At 43.0% G+C, this 25,915-nt stretch overlaps 1 long non-coding RNA gene across 1 annotated transcript; it reads right to left on the reverse strand.

Moving 5' to 3' along the window:
- Window positions 1–5,142: 5,142 nt before the first annotated feature.
- On the reverse strand, window positions 5,143–25,915 carry LOC117502316. The gene is made up of 3 exons (XR_004558269.1): window positions 25,904–25,915; window positions 25,603–25,609; window positions 5,143–5,296 (listed from the first exon to the last, which is right to left on the reverse strand). It is a non-coding gene; the product is annotated as an uncharacterized LOC117502316 (long non-coding RNA).

Consider the following 25,915-nt stretch of genomic DNA (forward strand, 5'->3'; position numbering starts at 1 on the left):
TTACTGTTTTTTTTTTTTTTGTTACCGTGTTTGTGAAGCATTGTGTGTTACCCAGAAAAAGCGAAACACTTAGTGCAACTCTGAATAGCAGCCGGCTTCAACTGTGGGTACCCAGCCGTCGGGTTAATAGTCACTCACCATGTCGAGCAGACCGTGTGTTTTTTAATAATAGACAAACACACTGCTTCACTTTAAATGCGCAGCAAGTGTATTTCAGATGATCAGTGTGGACCCTCTTTCTCTTAAAAGGCTTTATTTTACTCTGTGTCGCATTGGAAAGAGGTAGCTTTAAGGGCTAAATTATTAGCTGTTACAAGGCCTGAGCACATGCTCTAGTCTTCTGTTGTTTTTCTGGGGACATTACAGCGCCACACACAGGCCTGGCATAGGTACTACAATGTTTAAACAAAGCTTCGAGGCACAGAATTTGCCTCGATCATTTTTTGTAATCAAATTATTTGAGTTATTCGAGTAATCGTTTCAGCCCCAGCTCATACGTGGCTTAGCGAGGCTTAGCATGGCTTAGCATAGCTGATACAAGCCATTTGAGGCTCTAATGACATGTCGGTCGTGGCTTCTACGTGGCATGTGCGGGGTACAGAGAGGCACCTTAGTAGTGGATATGTGTTAGATGAAAATGTGGGTCATTCTTCAAATAATCACTCCACACCCATGCGTGGCTCCTTCTTCATTAGGGTTGCCAACCGTCCCTTGAAAAACGGAATCGTCCCTTATTTGGAAATAAAAGTGTGCGTTCCGTATTGACCTGAAACGGGACGCAGTTTGTCCCGTATTTCTGTGAGAATCAAAAAGTCTGTAAAATGTCAATGGAATTGACTGGCGCTTTATATGGAAACTTACGGTAAATTTGATCCCAGCCTCTCTCCTGCTTTTCACCAGTGAGCTGACAGACACGAGTTGACAATACAGAATCACTCTTATCTCATTGGTCGAGGGACATCTGCTCGCAAGAAGATACCGACGTCATGAGCCAACGACGGTCACTGGACGACAATAACAAAGCAGCATGGCTGATATCTATACAGACACCGACACTACGGACAGCAATGTCTGTAACGTCGTTACTACTCCTCCTAAAAAAAAAAAAACAAACAAAAAAGAATGCAAAAATACAGGGGCGAATGAGAAAAGGAAAATGGCTGGGTGGAAAAGGTGCGCGACAACAGTATTGTTTACTTTTCAGACTTTATTTTTTGCACTTTTTATTACACTAAATGTGTAAATGTGCACTGTTACATTGTTTTGCACTATTACATTGTTTTGGATGATGCAAATTTTCTATTGTCTTTTTTTTTTTGGTTAATTTTTTTTTTTTTTAATTTATACAATTTAAGTTAAGAGCAGGGGTGGTGGCCAAGTGGTTAATGCGCTTGGTTTTAGTTCGGAAGGTTATGGGTTCAAATCCCACCCCTGCCACATTTCTCCATGTAATGTGGAGTTGCGTCAGGAAGGGCATCTGGCGTAAAACCTGTGCCAAATCAACATGCAGATCCACCTTGGATTTGCTGTGGCGACCCTGAGTGCAAACAAGGGAGCAGCCGAAGGGACTTACTTATACAATTTAAGTTAAGCAATAACACTACAGAGATTTATTTTTAAAGAAGACAGAATGCTCATATTGAAATTGTGATTGAAAATTTATTTTGCACTAAAAATAAATTGCTAAATAATAATTTGTTTTCCACGTGTTCATATCAGAACAAATGCATGTATGCATCTACCTAAATTCAGTGTCAAGTCAACAGTAGCTAAGTCCCTTTGGCTGCTCCCTTGTTTGCACTTGGGGTCGCCACAGCAAACCCAAGGTGGATCTGCATGTTGAATTGGCACAAGGTTTACACAAGTTTTACGCCGGATGCCCTTCCTGACGCAACTCCACATTACATGGAGAAATGTGGCAGGGGTGGGATTGGAACCCGGAACCTTCTGAACTGAAACCAAGCGCATTAACCACCTCTGCTCGTCAAGTCAGTCAAATGGTTAAAAATCGTTTCACACAGACGCTGGGAAGGGTGAACGCAATGGTCAGTCGGCCGGTCGGCCCTGGCGGTGAGGTGTCCCTTATTTATTTTTCAGAGAGTTGGCAACCCTATTCTTCATCCTTCATTATTCGGTGGGACCCAGGCTTAACACTGCTGGATTACATCTCCCATAAGAATCCTCCTATGGTTGAGAGGTTCTTCAAAGAGCAACACCCTTTCAAACTCACTCACACATCTTCAACCGCTTAGTCCAATTAAGGGTCCCTTTCAAACTATGTATGATAAATTGGCCTTTACTTCATTAATAGTCAACTGGAAAGTGTTTTCTAAAAATATTCCCTTTAAGTTGCAATATTTATTTTGATGAAAAATGTCCTGAATTATTTTTTAAAGGAATAGATCAACATTTTTGATATATAACATATAATTACCATACACTACATTTTACAGTGCTGGTAAACTTTTTCTGTACAGTATAACTGGCTGATGATCTTAAACAACTCTCTAGGTTCATTTCATTGTGATGCACAATTAAAGAGGTCCATTAGTGCCAGTACCTTTCCCCAGTCTTCACGGGGATCTTCAACACCTCCCTGGAGTCATGCCATGTTCCAGTCTGTTTCAAGTCCTCCATCATAGTTCCAGTCCCCAAGAAACCACGCGTCACTGGACTTAATGACTACAGGCCTGTGGCTCTCACGTCTGTAGTCATGAAGACCTTCGAACGCCTGGTTTTATCCCACCTGAAGTCCATCACCGACCCCCTCCTGGACCCCCTGCAGTTTGCCTACAGAGCCAACAGGTCTGTAGATGACGCCATAAACCTGGTCCTGCACTACATCCTGCAGCACCTGGACTCCCCAGGAACCTACGCTAGGATCCTGTTTGTGGACTTCAGCTCTGCATTCAACACCATCCTTCTGGCTTTGCTCCAGGACAAGCTTTCTCTGCTCCACGTGCCCGACTCCACCTGCAGGTAGATCACAGACTTCCTGATGGACCGGAGTCAGCGTGTGAGGCTGGGAAAGAATGTCTCGAACACTCGGGCTCTCAGCACAGGATCTCCACAGGGCTGTGTCCTTTCCCCTCTGCTCTTCTCCCTGTACACTAACTGCTGCACCTCCAGCCACGACTCCGTAAAGCTCATCAAGTTTGCGGACGACACCACCCTCATTGGACTCATTTCGGATGGGGATGAGTCTGCCTACAGGAGGGAGGTGGACTGGCTGGTGACCTGGTGCAGCAGCCACAGCCAGGGACAGACACAGACTGCAGCGCATTGTGGCCTCTGCTGAGAAGGTGATCAGCCTTCCATCTCTCCACGACCTGCACGTCTCCAGGACTCTGGGCCGAGCAGGTCGGATCACAGCCGACCCTTCTCACCCTGCACACAGTCTATTCAAACCACTCCCCTCGGGCAGGAGGCTACGGTCCATCCGGACCAGAACCTCCCGCCATAAGAACAGTTTCTTCCCCTCTGCCGTTATACTCATGAACACCTCATAACTCAGTCACCTTAACCTTAACTCTGTCACTTTATCATTTTATCACGGGTCACTTTAGACAATGTACTTTGCTTTTTAATTGCACTCCTCCCACTGTACTGTTTTTCTGTTGCACACAGCCTTTCATATTTCATATTTTATCTTATATTTTATCTTATTTTAGCACATTTTATATTTTATCTTAGCATTTTATATTGCTCTCTCCTTAATGTTGCACCATTATATCAAAGCAAATTCCTAGTCTGTGAATCCTGTTCATTGGCAATGGTAATAAACTTCTGATTCTGATTCAGATACTGTAGCGTGCAGTGGATGAGAGTCAATGACCCACCCCAGTGGGAGCTGGAGCCTATCCCAGCGATCACTGAGTGACAGGTTGGGTGCACCCTGGGCAGGACACCAGTGTATCGCAGGGTCGCACATAGACAAGCACATTCACTCATACCTATGGTCAATTTTAAAGTTTCCAGTTCACCAGACCTACAAGTCTTAAGTGGAAGGACATACTGCCTACTGGTTGCTAGTGCAGGCCATAAACTGTCTACATAATGGATGGAGCTTGTGCGCCGTCACCCATTGGCTTTTTATAGATATCCAGAAGAGCCCAGCCACCTAACCTGCATTCTGTTGCTTATTAAATCATATTTAATGATTATGATTATGATGATGTATAATCACCTCCCCTGTCATCATATCATGATGATGATGGGGGAGGTTATGGTCTACTAGTTAAGGTGTTGGGCTTGAGACCAGAAGATCCTCGGTTCAAATCCCACCCTGACTGGAAAATCACTAAGGTAGTGAGCGCTTTGTATGGCAGCACCCTGACATCGGTGTGAATGTAAGGCATTATTGTAAAGCACTTTGAGCATCTGATGCAGATGGAAATTAATAAATAAAATAAAATGCAATCCATTTACCATTTTGCTGTTTATATTTTTGGGGTCTTCGTTGTGGATATTAAGAGTTAGGAGCCGCGTGTTTTCTCAGTCATCATACATTAAGTGGATCTAATGGGTGAAGTTACAGACAGCTGCTAAAAGTGCTAACACCGTTGGTAAACAACATTAAATCTGATGAAAGTTTAACTCAGTGTGTCTACTGCAACAGAGACGTCTGACCCATTACAACGTTTCACCACAAGTTGTATTATTCCAGGTGTTTGTCATAAAATACTCCAAACAAACAGACAGTCTCCACAACCAGCTGCATCAAGCGGATTCTGAGCTAAAGACGAGAGAAGGAGACGCTCAGTTCAGCAGCTGTCACTCAAAGTGACCACACCCCCAAATTTACAGAACTTTATGGCTTAAAACATCTTAAACGAAGACATTAGAAAAAAAATTCACCCCACGTACAGTTGTCATGGAGGAGGAAATGGTTGAAAGAGAACTAAATGATTTTTTTGTACCAGACTGTCTTCTTTCTTGCTCTTTCAGCTGCTCCCATTAGGGGTCGTCACAGCAGATTAGTCATTTCCATCTCACCCTGTCCTCTGAATCTTCTTTTGTCACACCAACCTCCTGCATGTCCTCTCTCAGCACATCCATAAACCTCCTTTTTGGCCTCCCTCTTCTCCTCCTGCCTGATGTCTCCATCCTCAGCATCCTTCTCCCTATATACCCTGGGTTCCTCCTCTGCACATGTCCAAACCATCTCAGTCTCACCTCTCTGACTTTGTCTCCAAACCGTCCCACCTGGGTTGTCCGTCTGATATGTTCATTCCCAATCCTGGCCATTCTCATCACACCCAAAGAGAATCGCAGTATCTTCAGCTCTGTCTACTTTCTACATCTCTCTGACTATCCTAAAACCTTTTTTTTGCCGACATCTTATGCTTTCCTGGAAATCTTCATTCCATCACCGTCTCTTTGTCTTCCTTCCACTGTCCAGATGTCACACCCAGTACCTTCCTAGCTGTTTCCCTCACTACATCTGCATTACTTTTCCAGTTATCCAAAATTGCTTCCCCTCCATCCAGTGCCTCTCTCACCTGCCTACTGAATTTCACACAACAGTCTTCCTCCTTCAGCTTCCACCATCTGACCCTTTGTTGAGCTCTCACTCTCTTCTTCACCTCTATCATCCTACAAACTACCAATCTGGGCTGTTTAGCTACACTCTCTCCTGCCACCACCTTACAGTATCCAATTTCTTTTAGCTTGCATCTCAAGAAGTAGTCCACCTGTGTGCACCTTCCTCCAGTGATTGATTGATTGATTTATATGTCACCCTGTGCTCTTCAGTGTTCTTAAAGTAGGTATTCACCACAACCATTTCCATCCTTTTTGCAAAATCACCTACCAGCGTTCCTTCCACATTCCTATCCTTGATACCATATCTACCCATTACTTCCTCATCACCTCTGTTCCCTTCGCCAACATGGCCATTGAAGTCTGCTCGTATCACCACTCTTTCATGCTTGGGCACACTGTCCACCACTTCATCTAACTCACTCCAGAAGTCTTCTTTCTCCTTCATCTCACAACCTACCTGTGGGGCATATGCACTGACCTTTCAATTTCCAACTTTACACTCATCACTCTGTCAGGTACTCGCTTAATCTCCAACACATTCTTAACATACTCTCCCTTTAAAATGACACCATTTCAACCAATAACACCATTTCTCTTCCTGTCCTCACTAGGGCTGTCACGATTAGGAATTTCTGGAGACGATTAAGTGTCAGGCAAATAATTGCGATTGACAATTATATTGTCTAATTTTTTCTTTTTTTTCCCCCTTCTTTATATTCTACTATCGTAGTATGATTACAAAACTCTGGAAGAATGTTTGGCTTCTCAGAGTGGAGAAACTGGGAATAGTGCAACATTTTTATTTTTATCTTCATTTTACATATAGTCCCAGTTTTTTCTGATTTGTGGTTGTTTCTGTTGCATTTCTGAAATTACAGAACTGCTATAAAGAAAAGTGAACATTTTATTGTGTTTTAAAACTTTGTGGAGCAAACGCAAACATCAAACTAAGGAAAAAATACCTGGAAAACTGATATAAACTTAACAGAACAATGCAGCCTGATTAGACTCCCCATATATATATATATATTTTTTTTTGTATAAATAAATCAGAATACAATAAGAGGCAACTCGCTTTGAAATAAAACATATAGCTACAGCTTAATAACTTTGAAAAATAACAGAAATCAGCAGCTTGTATTTTTATTCTGGCTCCAGTTCATTTTAGTGTGATGGTCATCCTTTTTTCTCATCAGTCATGTTTTGTGCTTAAACAATACATTAAGCTCAAGATTGAACAAATACATACCTTTGGAAAATAACAGCAGTTAACGTTCAGCTTTTTGTGATCTGTGCCTCTGCACATCACTGCACAGCTTTTCTGTAATTTTTGCTCAGTTCATTTATATATTCTAATTTTTTAAGGATGTTTTTAAGGATATTTGATATTTATTTCATCTCATGATTTCATAAATTCAGTATACGACGCGCACATGGTGTGAACAGGACGCTGCCGTCAGAACCGCACCAGTAGAGAAAGTACAGAGAGTAAAGGCAGCTCCATAGTTTGGTTTTGTTTTTTTATATATATGTTCACTCGGGTTAAAATCTTCTCTCTCTGCTCCATGCTCGCTGTCTCACGTGATGGTTCACAGCAGAACGTAACGTCTCATCCCTCCATAAAATGCCTTCGGTAAACTGCGCATTTTAAAAGGTTTTGAACAAGACGGCTGCTGTTTTAATCGGCCGTCTTATTCAAAATTTGAACGTCCAAATGACAGTAGGACGGCTGCATAAAACTATGAATTGAGAGCAAAATCAAAGACTTAAATAAAGTAAACTGCTCGTCGACTACTAAATTTGTTGTTAAGGATTTCAATCTTTGACGTAGTTGTGACTAGTCGAGCCAGCCCTACAAAATCGAAATGCATCCACAGTGTTGCGTGGCTTTGGAACCAGAACCTCCTCACGCTCCATGTTATTATCCGAGCCTCGCTAAACATCCAACCAAGACGAGAGGAAATAGTGAGTGAGGCAGCGTGCAGCTGCTGCTGCATGATGACATCAGATTCCGAGTCGTTTATGCAACTTTGTTGATAAAGTAAATAATTCATGGTAATCGCGATTATGAAAAATATTTGCGAATATGAAAAATAATCGCGATTGGTGAATAATTGTGGCTGCCCTAGTCCTCACCATAATACAACCTGAACCCACTGCCTATGCTCCTGCTCTTACTTCCCTTCCACTTGGTCTCTTATACACACAATGGGCCTCATGTATCAACGTTGCGTACGGCGATATTTGAGCGTATATGGGGTGTACGCCAAAACGGCTGCGCTACTTGGCATTTATCAATGTGGTCATTGGTGTACGCTGCGCTGAAAATATTCACCAGGTCGAGAGGTGGCGTAAATTATACACCAAAATGAACCAGCGCTGGAATCCACATAGAAATGAAGATGATCAACATGATAAACAGTGCCATTATACAAATCAATGCATATGTTACATAAATAACACTTTCCTGATTATACTACATAATAATCAATACAAATCCCGCTGTTGCGGGATTGTTATGGAGCACGATCCATGGCTACAGCGCTGACCGCAAAGAAAGCACTGCTCGCCTTTTTCTCCAGACGTTGAGCCTGGAGCCAGAGCAGCGCTGAGCTTAACTTCATGTGGTGTGATCGTTTTAGACTATGAAATTGATAATTACAACTGTACTGATGTCATTCCCTTAATTCGCCCGTGCTGCAATCAGGTTTTGTCGTCTCTATTCATTTGTCACAATACAATAAATAAAGAGGTACATTTTAAAAATAAAGAAATCTGACAAATTTGTGTCTTATTAATTGAGCGAGCAAATATCCACATGTCAAGAATTATTGACATGTGAAAAGAGAATACAGTGGTCCCTCGCTATAACGCGGCCTCGCAGTCCCGCAGAATATTTAGTACAATTTTGCATGCTATTAATTTTTTTTACAGTGTTCTGTGTTCTGCATGTCTGTTTATAAGAATCCTCTCGCCCAGATGAAGAAAGAGCGGCAACAACTAGGCCTACTCATAACTGTGTTTCTCACACGGAAACAGCACCTGCTGCTGCGAGGTGCGAGTGGAAAAGGCGCGGCGCCAGGACGCAGGCCTGATCTGTGAAATACTGGTCAGTCACTATTAATAATTTCTTATGTGTCCAACCTCGTTCGTTGATCGTTATAATTAAATTTGTTAGTTCTAAATGCCATCATAATTATTTATAGGAAAAAGTTCTATTTTTATTTCTCAAACAAATGTTTGGGCCTGAAAACAGTTTGGTTTTATTTTCCTACTAAGGTTTGAACTTTGAGAGTGTTTACACACGAGAGAAAAGTGAGAAAATGTTCATGCCTGATTGTGAAAGTGTATAATGTGGGTTTACAGGGGTTTTGCAGCTTTGAAACGTCTATAATAATTGTAAAAAATAACACTGACTACGTCGCAGTTTCACGTATTACGGGCTATTTTTTAGAACGTAACTCCCGTGATGAACGAGGGACCACTGTAACACTTTATTGATTATATACTACAAAACAATTGATGCGACAGCCACTTTTGACGCTCTATTGGCACGCGTCGTGATTGGTGAAGTTCTTTTTCTTTGCCGTCTTCCTGGCTTCCATGTCGTAAAACGAGGGTGTGTCTGAAGCGGAGTCTGAATATTTATGGGTGTGTTTATTATAATTACGGTCGTTTCCACCTGCCGCATTTATCAAGATCACGTCAGGCGTACGCCAGAAATGGGCAGGTGCGCACTGCTTGATACATGTCATGGCAACTTTGGTGTATTTCAAGTTTACGCCGTAAATTTACGCCACAAGTGTGCAACATTGATACATGAGGCCCATTATGTCTACCTTTCTCCTCTCCATTATATCAGCCAGCTCTCTCCCTTTAACAGTCATACTGCCAACATTCAAAGTCCTGACTCTCACTTACACCATTCTAGTTTTCCTCTTGTCCAACTGTCTGTGGACATGTTCTACTCCTGTTCTACTTCTTCGCCCAGCAGTAGCCCAATTTCCATATGGAAATTTGATTCTTAGTCTACATGGTTGGGTTGGTTTGTTTTATGCCAGATGCCCTTCCTGACACAACACTCCTCATTTAACCGGGCTTGGGACCGGTACTGAGTGTACTGGCTGCACATCCCATGTGACTGAGTTTTTTTGTACCAAGCTATAAACATGGTTATTTCGGCTCTAATGTTGGTCATTTTAACATGGAGTCCTATGGGAAAGTGCTCTGTTTTGGAGTCAGCCTCAAGCAGTCAGGCTGCTTCATATATAGCAGGCTCAGGTTGCCATTTGGTGCATGCTGACAAGTTTGAGAACCCTCATTTTTGTGAAATGGGGGATCAGACATATTGCCTCCCACAAGAGAAGGCAACACCATCACCAAAGAAGCAAAAATGTGAAGGAGGGGGGTGGTGTTGCAGGGAAGGTGAAAGGCAGTCTGCAACCTCACCACTACATCTAAATCTTACACACTGTGCCTTTAACAGCTGTTTTCTTTGGTGAAATAAATATATGGACCTGGAGAAAACTGAGTTTGAACGATTTTCATCAATGTGTATAAAAACATCTAGCCCAGCTAAGGCTTCCTGCTCATTTTTGCAGTAACAAAAGAGACAGAAAATTATATGATATTTTGCAACTCCCACTGAAAATAAATAAATAAATAATATCTAACAGTAGTTAAAAAAAAAAACCCTTCTGGTGTAAATGCTGCAATTTCCCTCTCAGCTGGTTGAGGCAGTTTTGACAACGGCTAAACAGCTCTGAGGCACAAAAACAATCAATACAGATTCTCCGCTCCATCCCAAGCCCACCTGCTCTCTGCTCCGAGTCCCACACAGGGAAGCGACCCCCACCACTGCAATCTGCAGTCACAATCACTGCGCACGTGTGCGCACAGACGCACAAACACTACTTTGGTCTATCACATAGCAAAGTTCGCAAAATTCCTGATGCATGGAAATCTGCTTGACCTGAAGAAAACTCTCATTATGCTTTACCTTGGTTCACTTGAGTATATGCAACGGGTGCTTCTTTCTCAGTTAACTTACATTGTGTTTCTTCTATGAGCGAATCACTGTCACTACAGCCAACAGCAGACACACAAAGATTCCTCCTGCACATTTTGGCCATACTCTTTGACTCCTCTTTTTCATATTGCTATGTTGTTGATGCACCCGTGTTCATACCCAAGGTCCATTTGATGCATGTGTCAGCCGTGAGGTGGAGGTTTAACTGATTACATCAAACTCTAGTGTGGTAAAAGAGCACAAAGGTGTCAATCTGGGCCCTGTGATGGGAGATCAGTGGAACAGTAATGCAATGGTAGTGAGTTATTAAATGAATAAAGAGGCAGAGCTGCCGAAGAGTATCGATTTTTCACAGCTCCCTAAGGCTCCGAGGGCTTTCAAGTCAGGGGAAGGACATGCACGCACATAGGCAAAGACACACATGTGCACACATACACATATGTACACACAGACAGAGAGAAAGAGAAAGGTTTAGGAGTGAAAGGATAATGGCCCCAGCAGTTGCAGTCTCACTTAAAACACAGTTTGGGCTCTCAAGGTTTCCCACCGGGCACCGATTGCCTGATAAAAGGACTCATTCGGAACCAGCCGGGTTTTGTTCTCTTTTGCTCACCCCAGCTGTAATGCACTCAACATTTTGCACAAAGCTGGCCACCTTCACACTTTCTGCAGCACATACTTAGAAGTGTTTGTAGCACCTTCCATTTCCAGCTGGGGTCCCCCCCCCCCAGAAAAAAAGGGGGGACGACGGGGAATCAGTTCTAATCATAAAAAAAGAAGCACAACAGATTTAACAAAAGCTTCTGCATGATGGAGGATCTTATCTGATTAAAAACAGCGATTTTCCCCGAAGGTGAATAAATGCCAGGAGAACGTTTCCCTTTGATAAGACTCTAAAACGCACATCACTTGTGTATTATGTTGATTGAAATACAAATCAGTTTCTTCCCCAGGAGGTGAGCTGAAGCGGTGACGTGTTGCCGAGTCACTGGGTTCGGAGGCCTTTGCTTCTCTGTGTGTCATTTTGATGAATGCCTGAGCCTTGTTCACAGAGTGCAAATGTGAGGAAGCTGAGATTCATCTTGATTTCAGGAGTCTATCAGAGTCCACAAGGGGAAGGTCAGTGTTCATCTGTTAACCTGACATGACACTGAGCCTGCACAAAAGAGAAACTGGACCATTGACCTCGTACCTGGACGTGTGTGTGTGTGTGTGTGTGTGTGTGTGTGTGTGTGTGTGTGTGTGTGTGTGTGTGTGTGTGTGTGTGTGTGTGTGTGTGTGTGATAGAGAGTGAGAGAGAACAGACACTTGAATTACACCATCACACTTAACTTTTGCAGACACTGAACATTTATATCTTTGTCAGAAACAGAAATGAGACATTCTACTGCACCTATTTGTGTCACATATAGGGCAGAATGGGAGCATGTCATGATTCTGCAACATCCTCATCCTCATGGAAGTACCACACAGGTCGACTCCCCTCCCCCAGAAATGCATCTGAAAAATATGGGCCCTTCTTCTTATATGACATACATTCATGTCATACGAGGTCTGTGATAAAAGTATCCGACCTTATTATTTTTTTCAAAAACCATATGGATTTGAATCACGTGTGATTACATCAGACATGCTTGAACCCTCCTGGGCATGCAAGAGTTTTTTCACGCCTGTCGGTTACGTCATTCGCCTGTGGGCAGTCTTTGAGTGAGGAGTGGCCCACCCTCTCGTCGATTTTTCATTGTTTAGGAATGGCTCAGAGACTGCTGCTTTGTTTGATAAAACTTTTTTCAAAAACTGTAAGGCACAACTGAGTGGACACTATTCGATAAATTCAGCTGGTTTAATGTAAAAATTTTAACGGCTGATGAGAGATTTTGGCCTGGTAGTGTCGCTTTAAGGATGACCCACGGCGCCTGACGGCGATCTGCGCTTCGAGGCGGCAGCGTCTCGCCGTTTCAAGTTGAAAACTTCCACATTTCAGGCTCTGTTGACCCAGGAAGTCATCAGAGAACAGAGAACTTTCAGAAGAAGTCGGCATGAGGAGTTTATTCGGACATTCCATTGTTAACGAACATTTTGTAATGAAAGAACGTGCGGGCAGAGTCGCATGTCGGGCCGGACCCGACTGCGGGGAGTCGCGACAGGAAAAACACCTCCGTTGGAAACCTTAACGGGCAAGTTGGAACATGCCCAACCTGTTAAACAATTTCTCAGTTACTCACTTGTTGAAAGCCATCAAAAGCCGCCTGAATTTTACAAATGGTTTTCAACACGGAGGTGTTTTTCCTGTCGCGGAAACGACTCGGCGAATTTACACGCACGTCTTTCATTACAAAATGTCCTTAAACGGTGGAATGTCCGCATAAAGTCCTCATGCCGGCCTGTTCTGAATCTTCTCTGTTCTCTCACGACGTCCTGGGTGAATTAAGCCTTAAATTAGGATGTTTTCAGGTCGAAACAGGCCGATGACGGTGCCTGGAAGCGCTGCGCGATGTCCCGCTCTGTGGGAAGTCCTTACAGCGACAGAAACACCCCATAATCTCTCATCAGCCATTAAACTTTTCACCGAAAACCAGCTTAATTTCTTGAATAGTGTCCACTCGGATATCCCTCACAGGTCCAGAAAAAATGTTGATAAAGCAACGCGCGCCTTCTGCAGCGGTTATTCAGACAAAGAGATTCCGACGGGCGGGGTGGAGCACTCCTCACTCAAGGCCTGCCCACAGGGGAATGACGTCACGACGCATGAAAAAACTCACGCATGCGCACGAGGGTTCAAGCTTGTCTGACATAAAAACATATGAATCAAATCCATTTATTTTTTGAAAAAAATAAAAAGGACCGCTTTTTTCATCACAGACCTCGTATATATAAAATTATGTTCAAAGGTATAATTACCCCCCCCCACACACACACACACCTGGTGTAGAATATCACTTCTCTGCATTTTAACATCACAGTCACTTACCTCCAAACTTTAACAGGATCACCACAAGAACAAGCCATGAAACACTGACAAAAAAACACAACAAATCACAAGTATTTACCATTATTTACACTTATCCCATGAGCCTTTGCGGCCCTAAGCATTTCCACATCAGACTGAACTCCTCTCAAAACAACTGTTAACCCCTAATAATTTTATTTCAACAATGGGCTCACATCTGTTTGACTGCTGAAACTGTATCAGGAGAGATGTGATCTTATTAAACGGGGCAGCAGAATCATGTCATGAATGGTAGATTTTTTTTTTTTTACTTTTTTGAGATCTCCGTAGTTGCATTCCTCATCCCTTCATGGAAATATCTGAGGATGTTTTAGAGATGTGATGTCATGTTATGATGACTCGTTTTAAATGATAACTGTTCATTTTGATGCAGTCACGATAAAAGCAGCAGATGCTCTCCACTGTGAGAAGTCAGTGCATGTGCGCGTTCATTATGAACACAGCCTGTTAAAAACAGGTTTCTAGAGGTGCAGCTTTGTGCATGCTTATGTGTTTTCATCAATATAACTGTGAAAAATCTAAGAAATACATCTGTGTGATCAGGCAGCCGGAAAATGACTTGGAGGTCCGCGTGCACATGCACATTCATGGCGGGAGCTATAACAGGGTTAAAACACTATGCTGCTCTGTTACAGAACAGACTTCACACACATCAAGATCCAAAATCTGACAGACACTCTCGAAGTAAAATCAAAATAAAGCCCACCAGCTCCACTGAGGAGAACAAAATACAAAAGTAAAAAAAACAAAAACTCATCTAATCTTGACCCCAGTGTACTGAAAAATTATAGGCAGATATCAAATATATCATTTTGTTCTAAAATTCTGGAAAAAAGTGGTTTCACAGCAGCTGGACCACCTTACTGAGAATAACCTCTTTGAGCCACTGCAGTCTGCATTTAGAACATATCATTCCACAGAGACGGCTCTCACTAAAGTGATAAATGATCTTCTGCTTGCAATGGATTCAGACACACCATTACGGTTCTGGTGTGTTCTCTGAGATGTTAGTGCTGCATTTGATATGGTAGATCATTGCATTCTACTCAATAGGCTGGAGAATCATTTTGGGATTACTGGGAATGTCCTTGCATGGTTCATATCATACCTAAGCAGTCATTCTCACTTTGTCTTGTACAACAACACTACCTCTAACCTTGGTAACATGAAATGTGGGGTTACACAGGGGTCCGTCTTAGGGCCCTGCTTTTCTCCCTTTATATAGCACCCCTTGGGCACATATTGTAGCATTTTGGGATTACCTTTCATTGCTATGATGATGATACTCAGTTGTACAAGCTGATAACTGCTGGTAATCTCATGCACATAAAATCCTCAGAGGATTCCCTTGCGTCAGTAAAACGTTGGATGTCCAGCAATTTCTTATAGCCCCATCACACACTGAAGCCGAATGGCATCAGAAAGACACATCCGGGCACAATCGGGAAGTATTGATGTGTGGTCTGAAGACTGACGGACAGTAGTTTCTGAGCAGTCTACATATTTGGTCTCATTCGCTCGGCTGTCCCGAGTGTGTTGCACACTTCAAAACACTCTTGGCACTGGATCAATCACAGTTTGCCGGCATGTTGTGCCACGGATGTCCACCTCCACTGGACTCCGGCCAGGGACGGCAAAGGAAATGTTGATATGTAATAACATGTATGTGGCACGCATACATGTTATTACATATCAACATTTGAAGTGGGCATGAACAGTGCGCAATCAAACCAAAAGTACCGTGTGCCGCTGTGCCTCTCCGTGGTCTCATGCGCAGTAATGCGTCATTGCACGAATCTCCGCTCGATCTGACCATTATAATATACATATTATTACTTGATCTCCATCTAAACCTTGTTGGAGGTATGACATTGGAACTGTATCGCCAGGCCACGACAACATTATTAAACATGAAGTTCACATCCAGCACAGAACCAAGATCATTTCACAGTGCAAGGCTGACAGGATCTAGGAACCACAACCCGTAGTAAAAAGCCTCTCACCCGGATGCTATGTGCTGAAAACAACCACGGCAAAAAATAAATTCCATGTGATAATCCAATCGACATCATGGTGTACAGAGTTGCGCTGTGCTGCTGAAGTGATCAAAAAAGAAAAAAAGAAATTAAAGTTTGCTGGAAAGGCTGCGTCTGACGCATGGTGGGAAAGCTTGGTCCAATGCCAGCAAAATGCCTGCAATTTCAGCCCCTCGAGCACGCTTAGTGGCTCATTCAGCCATTATGAACACACACACACACACACACACACACACACACACACACACACACACACACACACACAGCTGAGTAATCATTTCAGCATCTTTTCTACACATGCACGGGCACATGCATGTGAGGTCAGTAATGCTTGGGAAGGAGGATGAGCGCAGATGTGATTGCATAAGTGAGTGAGTGGCCGCACAGATGCAGGCTTTGGCACATTTGATATATTATGATAGCTTGGGACTCTGACGAGGGCAGTCGCATCTCCTCCACTCTCCCTTATCTCTGCTTTCTGCTTTAACCTTCAAGTCCCTACTTCACCAGACTGTGAATTCCTCAAATTATATTGGATACTGGATCTATTGGACTACTATTGGATTTACCATGGAATTGATCAGCTGGTCTCTGAACGCTATTGACACCATTTTTTCTACAAGGAGGTCCTACCTGCCCAGATGGAACGTATCCTGCGAGCTATGTTTTCGACTCCTGGAGCTCTTGCCATGTGGCATGCTTGGCGCCTTTCTCCGTTGAGGACATCGAGGATTTATTCATTTTTGGTCTTATGATAGCAGGGCTGGTACTTTTTGGCTTATGTGCTGCCCTGATCTACCGGAAAATTGGCAAGATGGCGGCATCAAGAACCACGGCCCCTCACTTGTCCATGATTAACGAGGTTGGCAAGGCAGTGCATTCTCAGGCTGTGATGACTCTTGAACTCAGACGCAAATTGGATGACATCTTGGAGCAGATGCGTGCCTTGCAGTTGAAGTTGAAGGTTTCGGAGGCCGGTGAATATTCTTAATTCATAATTGGGAATATTCTTAATTCATAATTGGGATTTGGTTGTTCAAGTGGAACTGTTAAAAAAAGTGTTTTTCACTGCTCAACGGCAACACTCCAGGCTTATCGAGCCTGAAGGACAAATTGCCCACTGTTTACCTCCAGAGGAATGTTCTTGGCCTTGGTGAGATTATTCGGCTCCATTCTTATCTCAACCCACAAAGACAATAAACTGACAGACTTACACATGGACAAAAGACTGAAGCATGCTCCTTTTTTTCCCTTCACCTCCCTTCCTGCTCCCCAGTCACACACCCCATCCCGGCTACCGCTAATGCCACCCCTTCCCCTGCAGGAGCTGCGCGCTTGTTAGCTGCAGCAGGTCCCCATTCCCCCCAAGCTGGCTGCAGCACGACTCCAGTTGCAGTGGCTACCACACACTCACATCGCCTCAATTTGGAAAACGGACTGTTTCAAGTTTAGTGCACATAAACAATGTCAAATGTATATGTGTTGTCTTAATTCTGATGTGTGCCATTATTACAGTAAACAAGTAATACTTGTGGATTAATTGCTGTTTGTCTGTGGAATGTGAGTGTGGAAATGTCGTTGTTGTAATGACAATGATAATAAAGCTGTCCATCCATATGGCGTGAGTCCGGTCCATACGGTCCTGTGCAAAGGAAGGACACGGTGCTCCCTCCGACTCCGTCCCATGTTTGCCATCTAGATGTTTGCATATCAGGCAGTCTTCAGCACCTTTTATGGCCATCTGACACCAATCTGTGTCATCTAAATTGTTGTCTAAATATGCTTTGGAGCGATCGTGCAGGTGTGAACTAAGTAGTCTGGATGGGATCCGACCACTGTCTACATGCCTCTTTCCCTCCCAACTGTGTCCGGATTATCGCCATATTTGCCATGTCGGGCTCGTTCCTGCACATTCTTGCTATGTGTGACTGGGCTTTGTTTTTAAACTTGGACAATACTGAAATGGTGGCTCTTGGTCCAGTGAGACATCGGCATCAATTTGACCAGCTAACGCTTAGCCGAGGCTCGTGTGTTATACATCACATTGACAAAGTGAGGAACCTTGGGGTGATTTTTGAACCCACGTTGTCTTTTGACCTCCACATTAGAGATATTACGAGGACTGCTTTCTTCCACCTGCGAAATATAGTGAAGATTTGTCCCATCCTGTCTATGGCTGATGCTGAGACCCTGATCCATGCGTTTATCTCTTCTAGATTGGACTACTGCAATGTTCTATTTTCTGGTTTACCGCAGTCTAGCATTAGGGCTTGCCAATTGGTTCAAAATGCTGCAGTCAGACTATTGACACAAAGCAGAAAGTTCGACCACATTACACCCATTTTAGCATCTCTTCACTGGCTGCCTGTCCCTGTGAGATCAGATTTTATAGCTCTGCTATCAACGTATAAAATTATTCACAGACTAGCACGTCCCTACTTAGCTGACCTAATTAAACCCTACATATCGGCCCAGGCTCTGTGTTCTCAGGGTGCAGGACTACTTTTTGTCCCGAGGGTGAATAAAACGTCTACAGGCCACAGAGTTTTCTCTTATTGTGCACCTGTTTGGTGAAATGGTGTTCCTACAGCAATAAAACAGTCAGATTCTGTAGAGACTTTCAAGTCCAGACTTAAGACTTAAGTTATTCCTTACCACTGTCCCCTGTGATTGCTCTAGGGGCTGGTAAGGTTAGACCTTACTTGTGGGAAGCACCTTGAGGCAGCTTTGTTGCAATTTGGTGCTATAAATTGAAACTGAACATGGCACTGACTCACTTGTTGAATGATTTCTAACATTAAATGTTAGAAATCAACTGACGATGCCATAACCTTCCTGCTGCACAAAACCCTCACCCATGTGGACTTGAGAATAGGGAACTATGCCAGAGTGCTCTTTGTGGATTACAGCTCGGGCGTTTAATACCATCGTTCCCTCCAGACTGGTCACTAAGCTGTGCAATCTCGGTCTGAGCTCCTCTCTCAGCAGATGGATCCACCAACAGAGAACAAGTGGTACAGGTAGGCACCCACTATTCATCCTCACTGACCCTCAACACCGGATCCCCCCAAGGTTGCGTGTTGAGCTCCCTGCTGTTCTCCCTGTACACACATGATTGTGTGTCCACATCAGACAGCAACACCATCATCAAGTTTGCCGACGACACAGCCATCGTTGGACTAATCTCCCACAGTAAGGAGGAGGCCTATAGGAAGGAGGTCTCCCACCTGGAGAGTTGGTGCCAGGAGATTAGCCTCTTGCTGAACGTCAGCAAAACTAAAGAACTGATTGTGGACTTCAGAAGAAAGCAGCAGAGCGACATCCATCCGTTCTATATCGGGGGGTCTGAGGTGGAGAGGGTGGAGAGTTTCAAATATCTCGGCGTGACCATCTCACAGGACTTGTCCTGGTCACGCCACATCAATCGGACAGTAAAGAAGGCCAGGCAGCATCTGTTCTTCCTCAGACGCCTTAGAGACTTCCGACTCCCCCTCAGAGTGCTCAGGAACTTCTACACCTTTACCATCGAGAGCATTTTGTGTGGGAGTATCACCACTTGGGTGGGCAGCTGCACCAAACTGGACTTCTCTGCCCTTATGAGAATAGTCCGCTCTGCGGTGAGGACCATCAAAACCGCGCTGCCTGACCTGCATGACATTTACTCCAAAAGATGCAGGTCGAGGGCAAAGAAGATCCTCAGCATGCCCCATCACCCTGGACATTCCCTCCTCTCCCTGCTGCCATCTGGTCGTCGGTTCTGTTGCTTGAGAACCAACACAGAGAGGATGAGGAAAAGCTTTTTCCCCCAGGCCATTCATTTACTGAATTTGAAATAGGGAATTTTATTTTTCAGTCTTCTTTTGCACATTTAACCTCCCTATTACATCTCGCATAATCCCTCCCAACAACTCATCTCCATATTTGTACAGCTGTAAATAATAATCTCTCTTTTTTTTTTTTTTACTCTTATTGCACTTTTTACTTTAGTGTTTATGATTTTGCATTTTTGCTATTGTTACTGTTTTTGTCAGTGCAGGTACAAAGACACTTTTCACTGCACTTTATACATTGCATATTTGCATGTGACAAATAAACATCTTGATACTAAATGCGTAAAGTCCACTCCACCAAAGAACTCGTTGCGTATCATGTACAATCGCAGACTGGAAAACAATGTCCAGGTCCACTCTACCAAATAAGTCCTCACGCATGGATTGTGTGTGATCTCCAGCCAGAGAATAATGTCCCAAAGCAGCTCTGTCGTCAGCTCCTCACAAAGTTTTCTCATAATTCTGGCATGTTAGATAGAAAGTCCATTATCTCCTGAAAATAACGTATTCTGACTTTTTTCCAATGTATGAAATACATCTGCATGTTCAGGCAGCATGTAAAAACAGCAACATGGAGACATCCCATGTGCTCGCCAAGGGGCACATTCACGGAGGGAGTATAATAGCATCCTGCAACACAGACAGCAGTGTTACCACACGTTAGGATCCAAAATCTGACAGACTCAGAAAAAAATTAAGTGTTTCACGGTGAAGTGTGTGGTCTCCTCTGTACATTCTATGTAAATCCGAGCCATCAGTTTCGAATAAAAGCTCAGAAGCTTCATTATTGGACACAGCAGCATTCGTTTCACTCTGTTTTTTTTTTTTTGGCTCACTCTGTTTTTTCTTTATTGAGATGTTTCTGCTTTTCCTAAAATGTACATCACACGCAGAGAAATGCTGAGTAAGATGTTTTCCGGAAATGCACCTGCTAACTCGCTGAGCAAGAGGAATAATTAGCTGTTTCTCATTAGCATTTACATAATATGTGAGAAACATTACATTCATACAGAAATGCAGTGGTTTCGGAGCATTTTACGCCATGTTAGATTAGCAGCCAGAGAGAAACCAGCCAGTGACACCCATGGTGCTTCTCTCGCAAATCTGGGGAAGCCCCCACGTGATCTATGCCATCAATGTCATAGACTGTATTGGTCTCAACTGTCACTGCCATAAGTAGTTTGAGGGCATCTGTTTTTTTGTTTTTGTTTTTTTTTATTTACCCGTCAGGAGAACTTTTTATTTATTTATTTTTTTTCTAGACAACGTGAATTTTGATTGTATTGGTAAAATCATATTATGAATCCCCTATTTAAAGTCTCATAAAAAATGATAGTGGTGCCAAAGAAAATCCTTTTCATGCCATACAGCTTATAAACCTTAGTGGTCCCATACTTTTAAGTGAGCTTTCTGTATGATGAGAGATCATACATATGATTTCTCATCATACAGAAAGAAACTTTTGACCACAGGGTCCACTGTACGGTGGATCCTCTGGTGAAACGTCAATCTCTCTAATGACCAGGTCACCATCTCCCCAGCTGTTCATTAACGCAAAGTCATTCTTGTGGTACCAAAGATATAGGTGACATTCTAGGTCACTAGTTCACATCCAGGTCTCGTAACAATACAGTAAAACCACAAGCACCAGGACTCTGTAGATTTTGATTGTCAACCTCCTGCAAAAGTATCAACATCATTGTACTGTGTCCAACAACCTCATGTGCCCAAACATCTCTCAACCTCATAGGCTAAGCTGAACAGAGTCCAGGAAGTCTTTAAAAAGCCAATTCACCTTATTCAGGAAATCAGGGTGGGCGGCTCCTTCCGGTTTGCCACTCCGACGATGATTAGCTACATGGGAACACAGTACGCTAATTGTTCAGTTCTTGGGTGCCACAACAGCTGGAAGTAAGAGGAAACTATCACTTTCAGAACGATGTTTTGAACATGGAAACGAGAGATCTGAGTACTGTGGACCAGCATTTAACTTGTTCCCTCCTCCACTGAAAGACAAGGATCTCCGGTGCTGGCTGAAGGCGCTGAATTTGAAAAATCCACCCAAACATCCCTGTCTGTTCTTTATATTTTATGGAGAAAAGCCCACACCACTGGATCTTTACCCAGAGAAAAGGTTGGACTACAACGCTCCATTGAAGAAGCCACAGCGGATGCTAGTGAGATAAACGGGTAAGCTGTGTTTGTAGCGTTAGCTGGTACCTAATTCGTTTGATACAACCAAACACTGCATGAAATGACACCATACGTATATTAACGTTACATAATCTTTGCATTATGGTGGTACTACTTGTTGGTAGTATTTTAACTTGATTGTGCTTTTATATGATGCAAAGCTCGTAGTTCCTCATAGCTAAGCCATCCATGCCGAATGATAACACAAAGTAGTTAAAAATAATCGAGGGTCACTTTTTCATGTCATCTTCCCACTCTGTTATGACCCATGGGTGAGCCATTCCCTTTGAACTTTTCAAAAAGGTTTTTGTTTCTACCCATGGAATGACTTCCATTGTTCTATACTGAAAAAACAGCGGGACTTCAGCGGTGTCCTAAGACAAAACGGAAATGCCTCTGTTGTAAAAGTGGGCGAGGCTGAATAAGATGAATATCTTGATCCAGGAGAATTGCAATTCGAGATACAGTGACGCCTCACTCATGTTTTTGAGGGCTGCAACCAGGATATCTTTTGATTCCGAGGAATTCACAAGATTCTATAATAATAATAATATTAATAATAATTTACATGTATGTAAATTTCTCTATTTATTTATTTATGTTGACCAAAAAAGGGAAAATGCTGAATATATACTTACGAGGGCTGTCAATAAAGTATAGGTCGTTTTTATTTTTTTCAAAAACTATATGGATTTCATTCATATGTTTTTACGTCAGACATGCTTGAACCCTCGTGCGCATGCGTGAGTTTTTCCACGCCTGTCGGTGACGTCATCCGCCTGTGAGCACTCCTTGTGGGAGGAGTCGTCCAGCCCCTCGTCGGAATTCCTTTGTCTGAGAAGTTGCTGAGAGACTGGTGCTTTGTTTGATCAAAATTTTTTCTAAACCTGTGAGACACATCGAAGTGGACACGGTTCGAAAAATTAAGATGGTTTTCAGTGAAAATTTTAATGGCTGATGAGAGATTTTGAGGTGATACTGTCGCTTTAAGGACTTCCCACGCAGTGGGACGTCGTACAGCGCTCCCAGGCGCCGTCGTCAGCCTGTTTCAAGCTGAAAACCTCCACATTTCAGGCTCTATTGATCCAGGACGTCGTGAGAGAACAGAGACGTTTCAGAAGAAGTCAGTTTCAGCATTTTATCCGAATATTCCACTGTTAAAGGAGATTTTTTTTAATGAAAGACGTGCGGACGGATTGCAGCGTCAGCTCGCAGCCGCCGCGACGCTCCGCCACAGGAAAAACACCTCTGTTGGAAGCCTTAAGGACAAGTTGGAACATGTCCAGCTGTTAAACAATTTCTCAGATACTCACTCCACTGAAAGCCATCAAAAGCCGCCTGGATTTTACAAATGGTTATCAACATGGGGGTGTTTTTCCTGTGCTGCCGCACCGCGCCGGCTGCGTCCTTTGTGTCCTGCCTTGTGCCCAAGTTCATGATAATAATTTATAACAGAGGTTTTTCAATTTTTTTCAATTTATTTTCATTTATATAGCACCAAATCACAATAGAGTTGCCTCAAGGCGCTTCACACAAGTAAGATCTAACCTTACTAACCCCCAGAGCAACAGTGGTAAGGAAATACTCCCTCTGAGGAAGAAACCTCAAGCAGACCAGACTCAAAGGGATGACCCTCTGCTTGGGCCATGCTACAGACATAAATTACAGAACAATTCACAAAATGAATATACAGGAAATGCTGTTGGTGCACAGGACAGGAGGGTCACCAGCACAAATACCACACCCATCTCTGGATGGAACTGCACCTTAAACAGAGAGAAACAACAGAATCAAGCATCAGAAAGACAAGAAATACAGTATTATTTGTCAGCATTAAACAACAACAACAACAAAAAAACAGGAAATACTAAGGTGATCACCAGCCACTAGCCCTTATTTTCACTAAAAGACCCAGAATTTAGGTAAAGTTGAGGCCGCGGCATGCTCCGTTTCCTAATAAAATGAATTAAAAGAGTGAAAAGCGTAGAACTATACTATGCCAGTATGCTAGCCATACAAAAGGGAAAATAAGTGCGTCTTAAGTCTGGACTTGAAAGTCTCCACAGAATCTGACTGCTTCATTGATGCAAGGAGATCATTCCACAGAACAGGGGCACGATAAGAGAAAGCTCTATGACCCGCAGACTTCTTATTCATCCTAGGGATACAAAGTAGTCCTGCACCCTGAGAACGCAAATCCCGGGCTGGTACATAAGGTTTAATTAGGTCAGCTAGGTAGGGAGGTGCCAGTCCATGAACAATTTTATAGACTAGTAGCAGAACCTTAAAAAATTTGCCTAAATTCTTTCTTTTGAAAGGATATCAATTAACCTGGATGGAGGGCCATTAGCAAATACTAAATGTTGATGTTGTACAGCTGACATATAGTACTGTGCAAAAGTTTTAGGTACATTTAATGCATCATAAAAGCTTTAAAAAGTATGAAAACCTGATAAATAGTGCATCCAGAAAGTATTCACAGCACTTCACTTTTTCCACATTTTGTTATGTTACAGCCTTATTCCAGTAAAAACTGAGCTCAGGTGCTTCCTGTTTCCACTGATCATCCTTGAAAAGTTTCTACAACTTAATTGGAGTCCACCTGGGGCAAATTCAGTTGATTGGACATGACTTGGAAAGACACACACCTGTCTATATATAAGGTCCCACAGTTGACAGTGCATGTCAGAGCACAAACCAAGCATGAAGTCAAAGGAATTGTCTGTACATGCAAACAAAGTGAAAATGCAAAGAAAAAGTGACGATGCAGTGGAAAGTGAACATTTGTTGCAGTTTCTTTATGACCTGGAGCTCAAACATGTTGAGGCGGTTGTGCGGGTGAGAGAACAGAGGTACTCTGATTAGCTGTGTAGCCAGAATAGTTCTCCCATTTGCCTCGTATTCCCTTCTCCACTGGGAACCAAAAAAACTGCATTGTTTGCGACGGCTTTGGTGACTGCAGTTGAAAACAAAACAGTACACCATTTTTCCATTAGAAGTGACGTTGTGTTTATGTTACTCAACGGCAGGCTGTCCCTGGAAGTGGTCAAATCCCATGATATCATGCAGGGGTACAAACGAGACTTCGCTGTCCGATTACCGTTTTCTTTTTTTTTTTCAGAGTACAGGTTGTGCTTTACTTTATTTATTTATTCTTGGAAGGTCCTGCAAATTATATTTTGAAGCAATTTATATGTGGAAAACATACTGCATTATTTTCTGTGGCCGCACTGTTCCTATATAGTGAATGAGATACTGTGATTCACGAACCGGAGCAGCAGAAGAAGAAGCTCTGAATGAGAAAAATGCTGTTTTGTCTTAGAGAGTGAGTAAAATTTTAAGAAATAATGCTCTCCACCTGAAATAATGCATCACAATTCTGGGGAATGTTAGTGAGTTGTAAGACTCTGTTGCGGTGAACATGTTAGCACTTTGTCTGTTAGCGAGCTGTCGTAAGATGGTGATCCAGTATACTGCTCATTCTGACTGATTCTGCTTTTGTTCGCTGTCTGAGGTTGTTGATGAAGAAGTGCCTCACTGGCCACCAGGACCTTGGTGCTGCTGATGCAGTTTCAGTATTCATAGATCCTTCTGTTCATCCATCGGCCATGTATCTGACCCGCCAAGAGCTTTCCAGGTCTGGGGCATTTGAGACCTACAGGACAGGACAGTCAGCTGTTGATTAAGTGTTCTGCTCTGATTAGTTCAAGGACCAATGAAAAATGTGCAGTACTTTGGGTCCCGCGGACAAGGATTGGGAAACACTGCTACATGGAAGAGTGGAGACTAAGGATTTCTGGAAGCATTTCAGGAAAGAATTCTGGAGAATGTTCCTTCTGTGACTGAACTGGGTTTGAACGCTGACTCACTAATTTTATTCCATTTTCTGATACTCTGCTGTTCACCAATTGGATGTTCTGTGAGCCATTGGTTGTTGGGATTACTGGACTTTATATTAACCTTGTTGCTAAATTTACTGTGTGCAGTCCTCATGTGAACAGTTCAGACTGTTTCAAACATTAAAACCATTCACACATGGAGTAAATATAAAGTTAATCTTACCTGTTCATTTCAGTCAGATTCATTATCACAGCCTGACAAAAACCCATCCACCACATAAAATGTCCTGATTTTGAATATGATGCCTGAAAATAATTTAGTTCCTTGTTGTAGCTGAAGAAACACGACATTTTAAAATAAGGGCCTCTGTGTTTGTCTGCTCCCGGTGCGTTTCTCAACCTGAACCAGAGAACGCCACCACTTTGTGCCACCA

Source organism: Thalassophryne amazonica, chromosome 2 (genome assembly GCF_902500255.1).
Source record: "Thalassophryne amazonica chromosome 2, fThaAma1.1, whole genome shotgun sequence".
In the NCBI taxonomy this organism is placed as follows: domain Eukaryota; kingdom Metazoa; phylum Chordata; class Actinopteri; order Batrachoidiformes; family Batrachoididae; genus Thalassophryne; species Thalassophryne amazonica.